At 40.1% G+C, this 16,924-nt stretch overlaps 1 long non-coding RNA gene across 1 annotated transcript; it reads left to right on the top strand.

Moving 5' to 3' along the window:
• The first annotated feature begins 11,972 nt into the window (after positions 1-11,972).
• LOC145053545 (uncharacterized) lies at positions 11,973-13,299 on the top strand. The gene is made up of 2 exons (XR_013684502.1): positions 11,973-12,674; positions 12,758-13,299. It is a non-coding gene; the product is annotated as an uncharacterized LOC145053545 (long non-coding RNA).
• Positions 13,300-16,924: the final 3,625 nt, after the last annotated feature.

Below are 16,924 nucleotides of genomic sequence, written 5' to 3'. Positions count from 1 at the left end.
CTGATCGGCATTAGATCGATTTGAAATGAATGTTCGTTTAGAGTTAGTGTGCAGCCTATGTACATATCACTCGTGCTTTCTGTTCTACCGTTTGCCATTTCTACTGTAAATATCTTATTGAGTGATTTAGGGTTCTATTTTAGTACGTGCTTGAATTTATGACTCACGAAGCTCCTCTCCGCACCACAATCAAAGAGTATGCATGCATAAACGTTATTGATGAGAAACGTACCCGTAACCACCGTGGGATAAGTTATCGCTTCGTTCTGCCCTATTGTCAGCACTCGTCCCATGCCGCCCGCATTCCTTGCCTTAGGGCAGTCTCTTTTGTAATGCCCAGCTTCACCGCACCCGTAACATGCTTGACTCACACCGACTCCTTGGACTTGGGTGATCAGTTGTGCTGGTGCTCTACAGAAATGGGCTATATGCCCTTTCTTGTTGCAATTGTTACAGTGCATCTCCCGGCAATTTCCATTGTGGTGGAAATTGCATTTGGCGCACTTCGGCAGGTTCCCAGCATATGGCTTTGCTGGTGTCGTGGTAATTGGAGCAACAGTGGGGGCAGTAACGGCATGGACTGCCACAATCTGTTGTTTCTTGAAAGGTTCCTGTGAAGGCTGACTCTTCCATTTGTTCCAGAACTTCTTGTTGTTGTTGATGTTGTTGCTTCCTCTGGGTTGCTCCGGAGCGGTAGTTGCGAAGCCTTGACATATTCCACGGTCAACGAGGGCTTGTTCCAACTGTTTGGCGCTATCGAAAGTGACTGGCTTGGAAGCTAGTACACTTCCTTGAATCTAAGGGGACAGTCCCTAGATGTCCCTCTCTATTTTCTTGCTCTCTAGAGCAACCATCCCTGGGCAAAGGATTGCCAAATCACTGAACCTGTTGGAATAGGTCGTGATGTCTGAGCCTACCATGGTAAGGCCCCAAAGTTCCTGTTTCAGCTTTTGTAATTTGCCCCGTGGACAGTACTCTTGCAGTAATATTTGTTTTAGATTCTCCCAGCCCATAAAGTTAGCCACTACTAGCGTTAGTGACTTGACATTGGCATTCCACCATGTCAGAGCTCTTTCAGAGAAAGTACAGGCAGCGAACTTCACTTAGCTCCCTTCCGGACAAGAACAAATCTTGAAAACTGCTTCAGTTTTCTCTATCCACTGTGATAGAGCCATTATCCCTTCGGCCCCATTAAAAGTAATGGGTTTGCTATTCATGAAATCCTTGTATGTACAATCCCCTGAACGACCTGGACGTTGGCCATTGGTAGAACTATTTACTCCCCCACCAGAACCATTGTTACTCATTTGGGCCATTGCCGCTGTTACAGCAGCTATCAATGCGGCATTTTCCGTCGATGGAAGCGGTGGTGGTGGAGGTATCGTGCCCGACCTGGGTCTTAGGTTTGGACGAGGAGGCATCGCACTGCCAACAAATAAAAATAAAAGATTATAAGTTTTGGTGGTTGAGAATTGAATGATAATGAGTTAACTATCTTTAATAGTTCGAGAATTTTGTTTGACCAACACAGGGCTTTGAGTTTGATTCACCAATGGAGTTTGAATAACAATAAACAAACTCACGAACTCGAATGAAATACACAGAATTAACACACAAAAGAGGTATGCCCTATATATATTAAACATATGGTTGCGTTACATCCAAAGTTAAAAAATTTTGACCTTTCTAAAGGTCTCTGTTTACAGGAAGTTAAAGAAGGTAAGACTTTTAGCCGAGTTCCTATTCAATAACAAAATTTTGGGATTCGGCAAGCACTACTTGCGACATAGGTTGCGCTTGGAGCTAGACTCCGCATCCGATTGCCTTGCTTCCATAAGATGCCTATCGAAGGCGGCTTGCTGTTCCCTCATCTCAGAGAGGGTTGCAATCATTTGTGCTTGGAATGTGTCGGCGCAGAGTTGGGTGTCATCCTATAACCTATCCAGTCGACGGATGTCGGAAGTGTGAACTTGTACTTCCATGTTGACTTCACGAATCCGGTTAGCTTGATCCCCGGATTGATAGGACTGGTTGGCTAGCTTGCCCACCATGACTGGGAGTGCTCGATCGGCTGAACCTCCGCCGCTGACATCGTAGAAGTCTCGGCACATACCGTAAGGAGGACGCACTCCTTGTTGTTGACTCCAATGGTAGAGGTGACTTCCCCAAACGGGAGTGGGTCCCTGAAAGTTTCTCCTAACTGCGGGAGGTTGAGCGACTGGTGGGTTGATTACCTCTGCTTCTGAGTCTGTCCCAGAGTCATCCTCTTCATCCAACTCGATAGATTCTTCATCCTCTTCGGGGTCCTCCTCTACCCATCCACCATTGCCCTGATTCGGGTAGTAGGGATCCCCTGGTGGATAGAATCCAACCATTTGACTATACGAGAATTGGGTTATAGGAATTGGACAAAATTTGAAACATGTAAAACTAAACATGTCTATTGCATGTACCAAATACTCCTATAGTATTTAAATTTGTATGTTTGATACTAGTGTTTATTTTGGTAAGTTTTGACTTGTTGCTCACTACGACCATTCCTCGACATACGTTAGTCCAATCTCGGATAAATATAGTTGATCAGACTATATTCGTCCCAAATCCGATTACATATTTCGAGGCCTAATCATAGTGTCCAACTTGTCTTAATACTTCTTGTATAGTTCTAACCATGAAAATATATTGTTGTATGCATGTATTTGTACTTTTACGACCCAAAATAATCTAAATTAAATGAAACCCAGTCATGGTGGGCAAGCTAGCCAACCAGTCCTATCAATCCGGGGATCAAGCTAACCGGATTCGTGAATTCAACGTGGAAGTACAAGTTCACACTTCCGACATCCGTCGACTGGATAGGTAACAGGATGACACCCAACTCCACGCCGACACATTCCAAGCACAAATGATTCTAGCCCTCTCTGAGATGAGGGAACAGCAAGCCGCCTTCGATAGGCGTCTTATGGAAGCAAGGCAATCGGATGCGAAGTCTAGCTCCAAGCGCAACCTATGTCGCAAGTAGTGCTTGCCCAATCCCAAAATTTTGTTATAGAATAGGAACTCGGCTAAAAGTCTTACCTTCTTTAACTTCCTGTAATCAGAGACCTTTAGAAAGGTCAAAATTTTCTAAATTTGGATGTAACGCAACCATATGTTTAATATATATAGGGCATACCTCTTTTGTGTGTTAATTATGTGTATCTCATTCGAGTTCATGAGTTTGTTTATTGTTATTCAAACTCCATTGGTGAATCAAACTCAAAGCCCTGTGTTGGTCAAACCAAATTCTCGAACTATTAAAGATAGTTAACTCATTATCATTCAATTCTCAACCACCAAAACTTATAATCTTTTATTTTTATTTGTTGGCAGTGCGATGCCTCCTCGTCCAAACCTAAGACCCAGGTCGGGCACGATACCTCCACCACCACCGCCTCCATCGACGGAAAATGCCGCATTGATAGCTGCAGTAACAACGGCAATGGCCCAAATGAGTAACAATGGTTCTGGTGGGGGAGTAAATAGTTCTACCAATGGCCAACGTCCAGGTCGTTCAGGGGATTGTACATACAAGGATTTCATGAATAGCAAACCCATTACTTTTAATGGGGCCGAAGGGATAATGGCTCTATCACAGTGGATAGAGAAAACTGAAGCAGTTCTCGAGATTTGTTCTTGTCCGGAAGGGAGCTAAGTGAAGTTCGCTGCCTGTACTTTCTCTGAAAGAGCTCTGACATGGTGGAATGGCCAGGTCAAGTCACTAACGCTAGTAGTGGCTAACTCTATGGGCTGGGAGAATCTAAAACAAATATTACTGCAAGAGTACTGTCCACGGGGCGAATTACAAAAGCTCGAACAGGAACTTTGGGGCCTTACCATGGTAGGCTCAGACATCACGACCTATACCAACAGGTTCAGTGATTTGGCAATCCTTTGCCCAGGGATGGTTGCTCTAGAGAGCAAGAAAATAGAGAGGGACATCTAGGGACTGTCCCCCCAGATTTAAGGAACTGTACTAGCTTCCAAACCAGTCCCTTTCGATAGCGCCAAACAGTGGGCACAAGCCCTCGTTGACTATGGAATCTGTCAAGGCTTCGCAACTACCGCTCCGGAGCAACCCAGAGGCAGCAATAACATCAACAACAATATTAACAACAACAACAAGTTCTGGAACAAAAGGAAGAGTCAGCCTTCACAGGAACCTTCCAAGAAACAACAGATTGTGGCAGTCCATGCCGCTACTGCCCCCACTGTTGCTCCAATTACCACTGTTGCTCCAATTACCACTACACCAGCAAAGCCATATGCTGGGAACCTGCCGAAGTGCGCCAAATGAAATTCCCACCACAATGGAAATTTTCAAGAGATGAACTGTAACAATTGCAACAAGAAAGGGCATATAGCCCGTTTCTGTAGAGCACCAGCACAACCGATCACCCAAGTCCAAGGAGTCGGTGTGGGTCAAGCATGTTACGGGTGCGGTAAAGCTGGGCATTACAAAAGAGACTGCCCTAAGGCAAGGAATGTGAGCGGCACGGGACGAGTGCTGGCAATAGGGTAGAACGAAGCGATAGCTTATCCCACGGTGGTTACGGGTACGTTTCTCCTCAATAACGTTTATAGATGCATACTCTTTGATTGTGGTGCGGAGAGGAGCTTCGTGAGTCATAAATTCAAGCACGTACTAAAATAGAACCCTAAATCACTCAATAAGATATTTACAGTAGAAATGGCAAACGGTAGAACAGAAAGCACGAGTGATATGTACATAGGCTGCACACTAACTCTACACGAACATTCATTTCAAATCGATCTAATGCCGATCAGTATAAAGAGCTTTGATGTCATCATCGGTATGGATTGGTTAAGCATACACCATGCCGATATACTTTGTCACGAAAGGGCCGTTCGCCTAAATCTGCCAAACGACGAAACTCTTGTCATTTATGGTGACAAGCCCAGTACAAATTTACAAATCATCTCTTATATCAAAGCCCAGAAATATCTACATAAGGAGTACCATGGCTTCTTAGCCCATATGGTAGACAAGGAAAAAGAAACAAAAGACATCAAGGACATTTCGGAAGTCTGCAACTTTGCTGATGTTTTCCCTGAAGATCTTCCCGGAGTTCCACCGGAACGTCAAGTTGAGTTCAAAATCGACTTAATTCCCGGAGCTACACCAGTAGCTAAGTCACCATACCGTCTAGCACCAGCAGAGATGCAGGAGTTGTCCAGCCACTTGAACGAACTACTCAACAAAGGATTCATCAGGCCAAGCTTCTCACCTTGGGGAGCACCGGTCTTGTTCGTAAAGAAGAAGGATGGATCTTTCCGCATGTGCATTGATTACCGGGAACTTAACAATCTTACTATCAAGAACCGATACCCACTACCGCGCATCGACGACTTATTCGACCAACTCCAGGGAGCGAGTTATTTCTCAAAGATCGAATTAAGATCCGGGTATCACCAACTGCGAGTCTTGGAAGGAGATGTTCCCAAAACAGATTTTCGAACTCGTTATGGTCACTACGAGTTTGTAGTGATGCCCTTTGGATTAACAAACGCACCAGCGGTGTTCATGGACTTAATGAACCGAGTGTGTGGTTCGTTTCTAGACAAGTTTGTGATCGTATTCATAGATGACATACTCATCTATTCGAACACTAAAGAAGATCACAGTCAAGACCTCCGACAAGTCTTGGAAACGCTAAGAAAAGAGAAGCTATACGCAAAATTCTCCAAGTGCGAATTTTGGATTCGGAAGGTAGATTTCCTAGGTCACGTGGTTAGCAAAGACGGAATACACGTGGACCCTTCCAAAATCAAAGCAATCGAGAACTGGTCAGCTCCAAGAACCCCAACGGAAATTCGACAGTTCTTGGGCCTTGCTGGCTATTACCGTAGATTTATACAAAACTTCTCGAAGATTGCTAAACCACTCACCACCCTGACACAGAAGAGTGTAACTTTCAATTGGGAAGGAAAACAAGATGTTGCAGTCCAAACACTGAAGCAAGCACTATGCAGCGCACCTATATTGTCCTTGCCAGAAGGAACAGAAGACTTCGTGGTCTACTGTGATGCATCTAATCAAGGTCTTAGATGCGTACTAAAGCAACGAGGTAAGGTAATCGCTTACACCTCAAGACAACTCAAGACGCACGAAGTCAACTACACTACCCACGATCTTGAACTAGGAGCAATCGTTTTCGCGCTAAAGATCTGGAGACACTATCTTTATGGCATGAAATGCACGATCTTCACCGATCATAAGAGCCTTCAGCACATTCTCAACCAAAAAGAACTCAACATGAGGCAGAGACGATGGGTTGAACTACTAAATGACTACGAATGCGAGATTCGCTATCACCCAGGAAAAGCGAATGTAGTAGCTGATGCTCTTAGTCGAAAAGAATACTCAGGTCGCCGGGTGAATTCCTTAACCATGACGATCCATTCACATCTGTCCACACAAATCAAGGAAGCTTAGACGGAAGCCTTGAAAACAGAGAACGTGGAAGGTGAAGCCCGAAGAGGAATGGACAAGAATTTCGAAGTCAAGGGTGACAAAGTTCGTTACTTCATGGATCGGATCTGGACACCGAAGTTTGGTGGATTCAGAGACGTGGTCATGAACGAGACGCATAAGACTCGATACTCCGTACATCCAGGTTCAAAAAAGATGTATTTAGACCTCAAAAAACTGTATTGGTGGCCAAACATGAAAGCGGAGATCGCTACCTATGTGGGGAAGTGTTTGACTTTCGCCAAAGTCAAGGTAGAGTAGCAAAAACCCTCGGGATTACTACAATAGCCTGAAATTCCCGAGTGGAAGTGGGAGCGGATAACCATGGATTTCATAACCAAACTATCCAAGACAGCAGGTGGACTAGACACCATCTGGGTAATCGTTGATACATTAACAAAATCCGCACACTTCCTGCCAATAAAAGAAACTGACAAGATGGAGAAGCTACCTCGAACCTACATCCGAGAGATTGTACGACTGCACGGTGTACCAATATCCATTATCTCTGACATAGATAGTAGGTTCACCTCACGAATCGTTACAAAAATCTCTAGGAACGAGGCTCGACATGAGTATTGCTTACCATCCACAAACCGACGGTCAAAGTGAGAGGACCATACAAACCTTGGAAGATATGCTAAGAGCTTGTGTAATTGATTTTGTTAAAGCGTGGGATACACATTTACCACTAGTCGAATTTTCATACAATAATAGCTATCACTCCAGCATTAAAGTTGCTCCATTCGAAGCCGTCTATGGCCGAAAGTGTAGATCACCACTGTGCTGGGTTGACGTCGGTGACACGCAACTAGCCAAGGGACAAGTACCCGATAACACTCTCACAGACCCGAAAATCATAAGAGAAAACACTGAGAAGATTTTTCAGATTAGGGAACGACTAAAGGCTTCAAGAGACAGACAAAAGAGTTATGCGGACAAAAGACGGAAACCCTTGGAATTCCAGGTTGGAGACCGTGTCCTACTAAAAGTCTCACCGTGGAAATGTTTGATACGTTTTGGAAAGCATGGGAAACTAAACCCAAAGTATATCGGACCATTCGAGATCCTTGAAAGGATCGGCCCGGTAGCCTACAAACTTCGTCTACCGCAGGAACTCAATAACGTACACCCTACCTTTCATGTGTCAAACTTGAAGAAATGTTTGTCTGATGAGACCTTCGTCGTCCCTCTAGACGAAATTGAAATCAACGAGAGTCTCCACTTTATAGAAGAACCAATTGAAATCATGGATAGTGAAATTAAAAGAACAAAACAAAGTCGCATACCCACTGTGAAGGTTCGCTGGAATGCAAAGCGGGGACCTCAATATACTTGGGAGCGCGAAGATCAGATGAAACAAAAATACCCGCATCTGTTTCCCTAGTCCACAAATAATTACCTTACATTAAATTCCCTCTAACGGGGGAATGATGTGACAACCCGATATTTCGACTCTATGTAATGACCTAAAAAGTCAAGTATTGTAACCACTTTTGATATAATGAAATTAACTTCGAAAAATGAAATGTGCAAAAGTCTCTATAGAGATATCTATTATGCTAGATATTGTGTCAAGGTTTACAGAAATACTAAGAACACTAAAATCCGAGTTATAACGAAGAAGTTATGACCATTCTAAGATTTCCGACAAAACCGGCAACACCGATTAAACGAAAAACGCGAAGTTTCAATACAATAGTTTTTAGCCTTAAGTATCTAAATGAAAGTTGTAGATATCATCAAACCGTGAGCGTACATAAAAAGAACGTCTAAATCTGACTTCGTATGAATAAGTTATGATTTTTCCAAGATTCGGATATAGCAGTAGACAGCTAAAAACTCGAAATAGAGATCGAGAGACTTTTGGCCGAAACAACCTTAATGAGAATCGAAGGTCTCAACAATAGTAGCGCAACGGTGAAAAGTCTGACGAAAACGGACATCGGATGAAGAAGTTATGGAGTTTTAACGGACTTTTCGTGTCTCGGCCCGTTAAAAATAAATAATTAAAAATAAAGTCAAAATTTGCCGATGAAGTCTAAACGAGAGTTGTAGAGTATATTCTCACCTATGCGTGCATATAAAGAACGTCGAAAACGGAGCTCGTACGCGAAAGTTACGGATTTTACAAGTTCGAGGCCCAAAATTCGAGGCTGTCAGGTCTGCCACGACGTGGCACAGTTTGCCGCGACCCGGCAAGTGACTGAGGGCGTCCAATCAATGGAAGAGGATAAGATTTGACCACCACGGCGTGGCCAACCCTTTGCCATGACGTGGCACCCAAAATCTACCCCTATAAATATAACTCTTGGGGTGTCGGGTTTAGGTGCACCATTCTTCTATCTCTCATGTCGAAACTCTGCGGTTAAGCTCCCGAAGCCCTCCCGAAGCCCCGGTTTTCACACTCAAGTTCCGAAGGAAGGTCCTATACTCCCGAGACTCCCAAGATTCCCGAGAATCACGAGAAAAATCAACTTTTCCAAGTAGAAGTTCTGTTTGATTTTCATCTCGCTTTCTCCAATCAATCAAGTGAGTTCATACCCCTATAAACTACATTTTCAAATGTTTATCAATGTTTTTTATACACTTTTAGTGGGGGGGGGGGGGGGGGGAATACAAGTAAACACACGGTTATTATCGTGTGTAACATAAAGTTTCACTATATACTTTTTGTATTAAGTGAATCATTTGTGATTCATAACGACTACATAGGAACTTTCGTATGCAATATATATTCAAGATAACATCTTGTCTTTTGGAAATAAGACATGTTATATATATATATATATATATATATATATATATATATATATATATATATATATATATATATATATATATATATATATATATATATATATATATATATATATACACACACACACGAATCAAACATTTTATTTATACTTTAAGTATATATGATCATTTATGTCACTTTAATTGTTATACTTTACATAACAAGTGAGCATTACACTAGGATTTACTATACGAACGAAACACACACTTTGAAAAACTATAATAGATATAGTTTACGATAAAATCATGAAGATTTACATACTAGAAACACTATATCAAATAGATACTTTCATATACAAGAACAAATGGACATTTTCATACGTAAATCTGTTTTATACTAAGTTTTGTGAGACATTTCACGTACTTTCGAGTATGCATGTTAAGTCATGTATTATATACCATAATCCCTTGTAGGGGGAGCGTGATACTTGTGTATAGATCTATACGGGATTGACAATCCCGCACCTAAGCCGTTAGCTACAGCTAGGCTGGCAGGCCTAGGTTGACAAACGTCATAAGTCTCCAACGTCTGAAGAACGTTGTTATAGGCATCTTGGTCAAATAGCATGGTTATAAGACTCACATGGAGTATTAAAAACACATTGATTTACGGGGTTTTTCAAATGCCTTAGCGATTTATACATAAACCTACTATTTTAGGTATGAAAAGCACTATTGCATTACAGTTTTGGAACAATTAAACTACCATCTACTATAGTAGAAAATATGGGATTTTTTAGGAACATTTAAACATGTAGAAACCATTTTCATTCTATTTCATACAAACATTGTGACTAAATACTTATGAACTCACCGGCTTAAATGTTGACCTACTCTTTCAAAACTACTTGTATTTCTCAGAGATTCAGTAATACAGGTAAACTACTGCTTTTGAAGAAGGGACGCTGCGGCGTTAGTTTAATTTCATTTTGACATCATATTGTAATTTCTTTTGAAACAAGTACTTTTCAACAATGTAAACTTTCAAATTATATATATGATGGTTGTGTTACTTTCTTTACTATGTATTAAACTGTTTCGATACTACATGAGTAAATTCATGTTTTTAACACGTACTTGTAATAACTCCTTGAAAGTCAAAATGAATGCTTTGTATAAGTAACTTCCATACTTAAAACTGTGTTTGTAATGAATCTTTGAAAGCCAAAACGTTATGTTCCATAAGTAATTTCCATACATAAAATATACTTGTAATGACTTCTTAAAAGTCAAAATGAATGCTTTGTATAAGTAATTTTCATACTTAAAAATGTACTTGAAGGCAACCAAACCTATGGTTGTAGTGAGAGAGAGAGAGAGAGAGAGAGATTCGTGTTAATGTTTTTAGTGAGTTCTATAATCGAGCTATGGACGAAAAGTACCCCTCCCTACGACGCTTCATTGGACGCCTTAGTAACGATCGTAGACACATATCACCTGCTACGATTGATCAGTCGATGGTTGTAGCTAGCAACCGCAGGTGGGGTTGTCGACCACGTATAGATCTATACATATGTAACTCGCTCCGAAGATTAACGATTATAGCAGTGTGGGGCAGGCTAAGTGATTAAACTCAGCTAATGAATAGTAGCGTCTCAATCAAAAACCATTAACGAAAAGTTTGTGAATAACTCTCAGCCCTAACATAATTGAAATTAAGCGCCAGACATAATGAATTTCGTAGTATAGCATTCGTAAAAGCCGAGTATGGTTGTTGTGTTTATAAAAGTATAAAGTGCTCGCTTTTATAAAGAAGTGTGTTTGAAGGTAATAGTCATATGTACGTGTATAAACTTTATGCATTTAAACATATAAACATACATGAATAGTACTAGCTTGAATCCTTGAAATACTACAAGGTTTTGTAACGTGCTTTTATAATATGAAATGTCACATGAAAATCATATAATCTTGTATCTTGTAGTATTTGTTGTGTGGAACGGTTATTTCACGATGAAAAATCATAACACGTATACGAAAAGTTTTCAATAGTTTATTTTTAACAATATGGTAAATTGTTAAATAATAATATTTTATAAACTATGTTTATTGTATTTCCGCATGAAAGATAATATATTTGTATAAACAAAATATATAGGCACATGTATCCCCCCCCCCCCCCCCCCCCCCCCCCGCGAAATAATTAAAATATTGAAAAAGGGGCCGTAAGCACTCACATTCGTAGCATGAACGAGGCTTGAGATGTGAATCTTGTCGTAAGATTTGTTACGTGTCATTCCTCGTTCTTAAAACGAACCACCGAGTATATTTATGTTTCCTAATAAACCAGAAGGTAGTTTTGGTATTAATTATTAAGTATATGGTGGTCTTTCTTTGAATAAATAAACTCTAGGGTTTGATTTTGTCAAAATCATACTTCAGGGACTGATATTGAGAATTATTCTCAAGACAGGGGTTGATAATGTACATTTTAAAGCTGACTTGGGGTTCCAGGATTAGGTTGGTTATGGTTTCTTAGTGGAGGGACTATTTCTGGATAAATCCAAAGGGAATTTGGACTTAATAATTGAATTAATCCAAAGGAGGGGTCAATCTCGTGAACTCAACATCTTCAGGGTCAGATTTAAATAAATGGAATCGAAGTTTGAACAGTTCCCTCTTCTAAACCAGTCGCAATTTCTTTTGCAGTTCAAACAATTTGGGGACGAGACCACGACCTAGGTCTCACGATTCCGACTGGAGCAGTCGTATGGACATCCAATTAATAGAAATTACATGATGGTGGTGGTCGATCGAATACTCACAGTATCATCAAGTGATGGCCGTTCGGGGTTCCATAGCAATGACAACAAGCGGAGATAGCGGCGGAGGGTGGCTAAGGCTCATCGGCAACGGTGGCGGTCGGAGGTTGTCTCTGCGACAGCAGCAGACGGGGAGGGTCGGACGTGTCGGGAAGATCGTGTTCTAAGCGGGTTTTGTACCGGGAAACTTGGAGTCGACCTGAGGTTGATGGAGAAGCAAGGAAAAGGCGACTGGAAGCTGTTTGAGAGTCGAATAAATGAAAGCAGGAAGGAAAAATGGTGGTGGTCGCTGCTTCTTCTTCTCCAGTGAACTGTGCCAACAGGGGCCTGTTTATGATCGTGGGTTGCATCAACTGGCCATGGCGGTGGTTTGGCGGTGATTGGATCAGTCTGCCATCAAAAATAGAAGGAAGAGGGGAGGTTGCGAGAATGAGAGAGGGGAAACAGTTGGATCGAATGGGATAGGTGAAGCGGCAACATCAATGGTCTTCAGGGGTGTTTGGCTGGTTAACAACTCGACGGGAAGGAGGGATGGAGGGAATAGCCGACCTTCGGTTCCTCTCTTCCACTGATCATAACAGGTTTGCTTCTTCTCTTTTTCTTTGATTGTTTCACAGTAGTGGATAAAACCTAAGTGGATGTTTTAGGATGGTTCTGATTGCAGGGAAGGAAGACAGATTACAATAATCTCGGGGTGTTTGTTTGCTATGGTTTGCTTTTGTTTGGATAGATATCGATGGGGTGTTTGGTTGGTTCATTTGATAGGAAGTGAAGGAGAAGAAGAACAGCAACAAAACCTTAAGGTGTTTTGGGTGTTACTGTGAAACCCGTGGGAAGGAAGAAAGATAGAAGAGGGTTGTGGCCCTCTTGGGATGCGTGTGCAAAATTGAAGGACAACAGATGAAACAGATCCTTGGCGTATGATTTTGTATAAGTTGAAGCTTAGAAGAAATTTGTACGATAGTTGAGTAAGTGTGCAAAATTGTTGACTAGTGTGATAGTTGAGTAAGTGTGCAGGTTTATCTTTATTTGACTGTAAATTTAAGAGTAGAATATAAGTTTTATTTTAATATTTTATATAATGAATTGTTTCATTATGGAATGTAACATGTGTGTATTTGTTTGATTTGGTTTTAGAAGCTTTGTAATACCTCAATTATTTGTGTATTTGGATGAGTATCTATATATTTTTACTAGTTATATACACTAGCATTCGTATTTGGAAAAATGATATATGATTTATATAAATATTTATATATTCAGTGTTATATAATTTTAATTATATAACATAGATACATAAATCGTATGATTGTTTCATATTATATATTTTATCAAAACTCTAGTAGTAGATACGTTTTGCATTTGACCATGAAACATATCTCATACTTGTATATATGTATGTATATCTAGTCGTTCACGATTTTATAAGTACTAGGCTATTCCACATCAACCGTATTTGGATGTATATATATTATTCTGGAATACATAACTAATAATAAAAATCATGTAGAAATAAATACTTAAATGTTTCGTGATTTAAATCCTGAAAAACGTTTGATTTGTCAACTTTTATAATTATTTTTACCTAAAATATTTCAAATATCAAATTAAATATTATGCTATAGCCTGAGCCCAAAAATGCTTTCGGAATCTCTATTTGAGGTATGCAAGTTCATCAACGGTTTTAGTGGTTTTTAAGAAATCAGTATTATACTGGTTTTTTATTATTAAAACAGTCGTATCTTTTGCATACGAACTCCGTTTTAGACGTTCTTTATATTTTCGGAATTAGGGAAACATGTACTACGAGATTAGAATCTTTATATTGCTCACAACTGCTTAACACATATTTTTAGTTTTTCACACACATTTATGTGGTTGCAGTTTGAGCCATTTGATTGGTTTATTAATTTACACATTTATAAGTAAAATACCATCTGGTATCTTATAATAGCTGAAATAATTCATCTATTTTATATTAGATGAACGAAAACTCAATGATTCAAACTACAAAGAGACTTGCTTTGAACTTGACCGTTCACAGTCTTTGACCAAAATTCTGGGATGTCACATTACCTCCCCGTTAAGGGAATTTCGTCCTGAAATTATTGTGTTCCAGGTTACTTTGTTTTACTATCACCTTTTTTTAGTATCATTTCGTTCCACTAGTGGAAGGAGCGCCGCTGAAAAATTGCGGATACTTTTGTTTTGTTTGATCCTTATGTTTCCAAGTAAACTATGGCTATGTACGAGAGTTCTATCGGACCTTTACTATTGGTATGAGGCTTTGTTTGAGGCTTTTGATTTCTCGATCCATGATCTCCACCGGTTACTTAACGAAGTGAAGTTTAGTGTTGACCTGGATCTCATCGAGAGGAAAGCCAAGGTTATTATTAGAGCGACACCTTTTGAAATTACATGTGTGGGAGGTATCGTGAACTTTGTTAAGTTCTTGAGGTAACTTGAGTTTGTAAGCCACCGAACCAACCCTTGCTAGGATTTCAAAAGGTCCGATGTGACAGGAATTTAGTTTACCTCGTTTTCCAAATCTAATGACGTCTTTCCATAACACGACCTTTAGTAGGACTCGGTCTCTTACTTCGAATTCTAAGGGTTTATGTCTTGTGTCGGCGTAGCCTTTCTGATTGATTATGTGCAGTCTTTTAATCGTCCCATTACCTGAACGATCTCTTGTGTTGGTTCATGAATAATCTCAAGGCTAATGAGTAGAGTATCTACAACATGCTTTATAGCTAGTTGGCATCTCCAACTTCTGCTCAGCATATCGGAGAACGGCATCTACATCCGTAAAAGGCCTTGAATGGAACGACCTTTATGCTAGTGTGCTAACTATTGTTATATGGAAAATCAAATAGTGGTGAGTGAGTATCTTATGCATTATCGAAGTTTATCCCACAAGCGCGGAACATGTCCTTCTAAGTTTGTATCGTTCTTTCACTTTTTCCGTCCGTTTAAGGATGGTATGTTGTACTCACGTCGAGTTTGGTTCCTAGGAACCTTTATAGCGATTGCCCGAAACTGGAAGTGAACCTACTATCTTGGTCTAGGGTCCAAATTTTGTTCATGAAATATCGTGTTCCGTCTTCCGTAAGGTCGAATTGTTTGTCCATTCCTCGAAGGTTTTTCTTCCACGATATTCTCGAGTTCGAGTGCTTTTAGCTGAGCATCACGAATTTGGGTGGTGAGATTGGAGTGGGTGGTTAGGGTTAGAGCCTTTACACGAAGAGGCTTTGCTTGCTTTTTTCCCTCTTAATGCATCTGCCACGACATTTGCTAACTAGGATGAATACGAACTTCGCATTCGTAATCATTTAGCAACCTAACATATCTTCGTTATCTCATATTGAGATCCTTCTAATCTAATATGTGTTAAAGGGTTTTGTTGTCAATGAACACGACACACTTTTTTCTGTAGAGGTAGTGTCTCCAAATCTTTAAGGCATACACTACATCTCCTAACTCTAAGTCGTGGGTAGTGTAGTTGGTCTTGTTTGGCGTGAGTTATATGGATGCATATGCAATGACTTTATTTTTTTTCTGTATCAGCACGTATCCCAACCCTTGGTGAGAGGCGTCGCGGAATACTACAAAGTCTTTTGTTCCCTTTGGAAGAGACACAATTGGCATTTGAAAAACCCCGTAAATCAATGTGTTTTTAATACTCCATGTGAGTCTTATAACCATGCTATTTGACCAGGATGCCTATAACAACGTTCTTCAGGCGTTGGAAAGTTATGACGTTTGTCACCCCAGGCCTGCCGGCCTAGCTGTAGCTCACATCTTAGGTGCGGGATTGTCAATCCCGTATAGATCTATACACAAGTATCACGCTCCCCCTACAAGGGATTATGGTATATAATACATGACTTAAAATGCATACTCGAAAGTACGTGAAATGTCTCACAAAACTTAGTATAAAAAAGATTTACGTATGAAAATGTCCATTTGTTCTTGTATATGAAAGTATCTCTTTGATATAGTGTTTCTAGTATTTAAATGTTCATGATTTTCTCGTAAACTATACCTATTATAGTTTTTCAAAGTGTGTGTTTCGTTCGTATAGTAAATCCTAGTGTAATGCTCACTTGTTATGTAAAGTATAACAATTAAAGTGACATAAATGATCACATATACTTAAAGTATAAATAAAGTGTTTGATTCATATATATATATATATATATATATATATATATATATATATATATATATATATATATATATATATATATATATAAACATGTCTTATTTCCAAAAGACAAGATGTTATCTTGAATATATATTGCATATGGAAGTTCCTATGTAGTAGTTATGAATCACATATGATTCACTTGATAAAAAGAGTATATAGTGAAACTTTATGTTACACACGATAATAACCATGTGTTTACTTGTATTCCCCCGCCCCCCTAAAAGTGTATAAAAAGCATTGATAAACATTTGAAATTGTAGTTTATAGGGGTATGAACTCACTTGATTGATTGGAGAAAGCGAGATGAAAATCGAACAGAACTTCGAATTGGAAAAGTTGATTTTTCTCGGGATTCTCAGGAATCTCGGGAGTCTCAGGAGTATAGAACCTTCCTTCGGAACTTAAGTATGCAAACTGGGGCTTCGGGAGCTTAACCGCAGAGTTTCAGCACGAGAGATAGAAGAATGGAGCACCTAAACCCGACACCCCAAGAGTTCTATTTATAGGGGTAGATTTTGGGTGCCACGTCGTGGAAAAGGGCTGGCCACGTCGTGGTGCTCAAATCTTATCCTATTCCATTGATTGGACACCCTCAGTCACTTGTCGGGTCGCGGCAAACTG

Source organism: Lactuca serriola, chromosome 5 (assembly GCF_051521515.1).
Source record: "Lactuca serriola cultivar US96UC23 chromosome 5, Lser_US96UC23_V15, whole genome shotgun sequence".
Classification (NCBI taxonomy): domain Eukaryota; kingdom Viridiplantae; phylum Streptophyta; class Magnoliopsida; order Asterales; family Asteraceae; genus Lactuca; species Lactuca serriola.
Note: the sequence above shows the minus strand (reverse complement) of the source record. Positions and strands in the feature narration are given on the sequence as shown.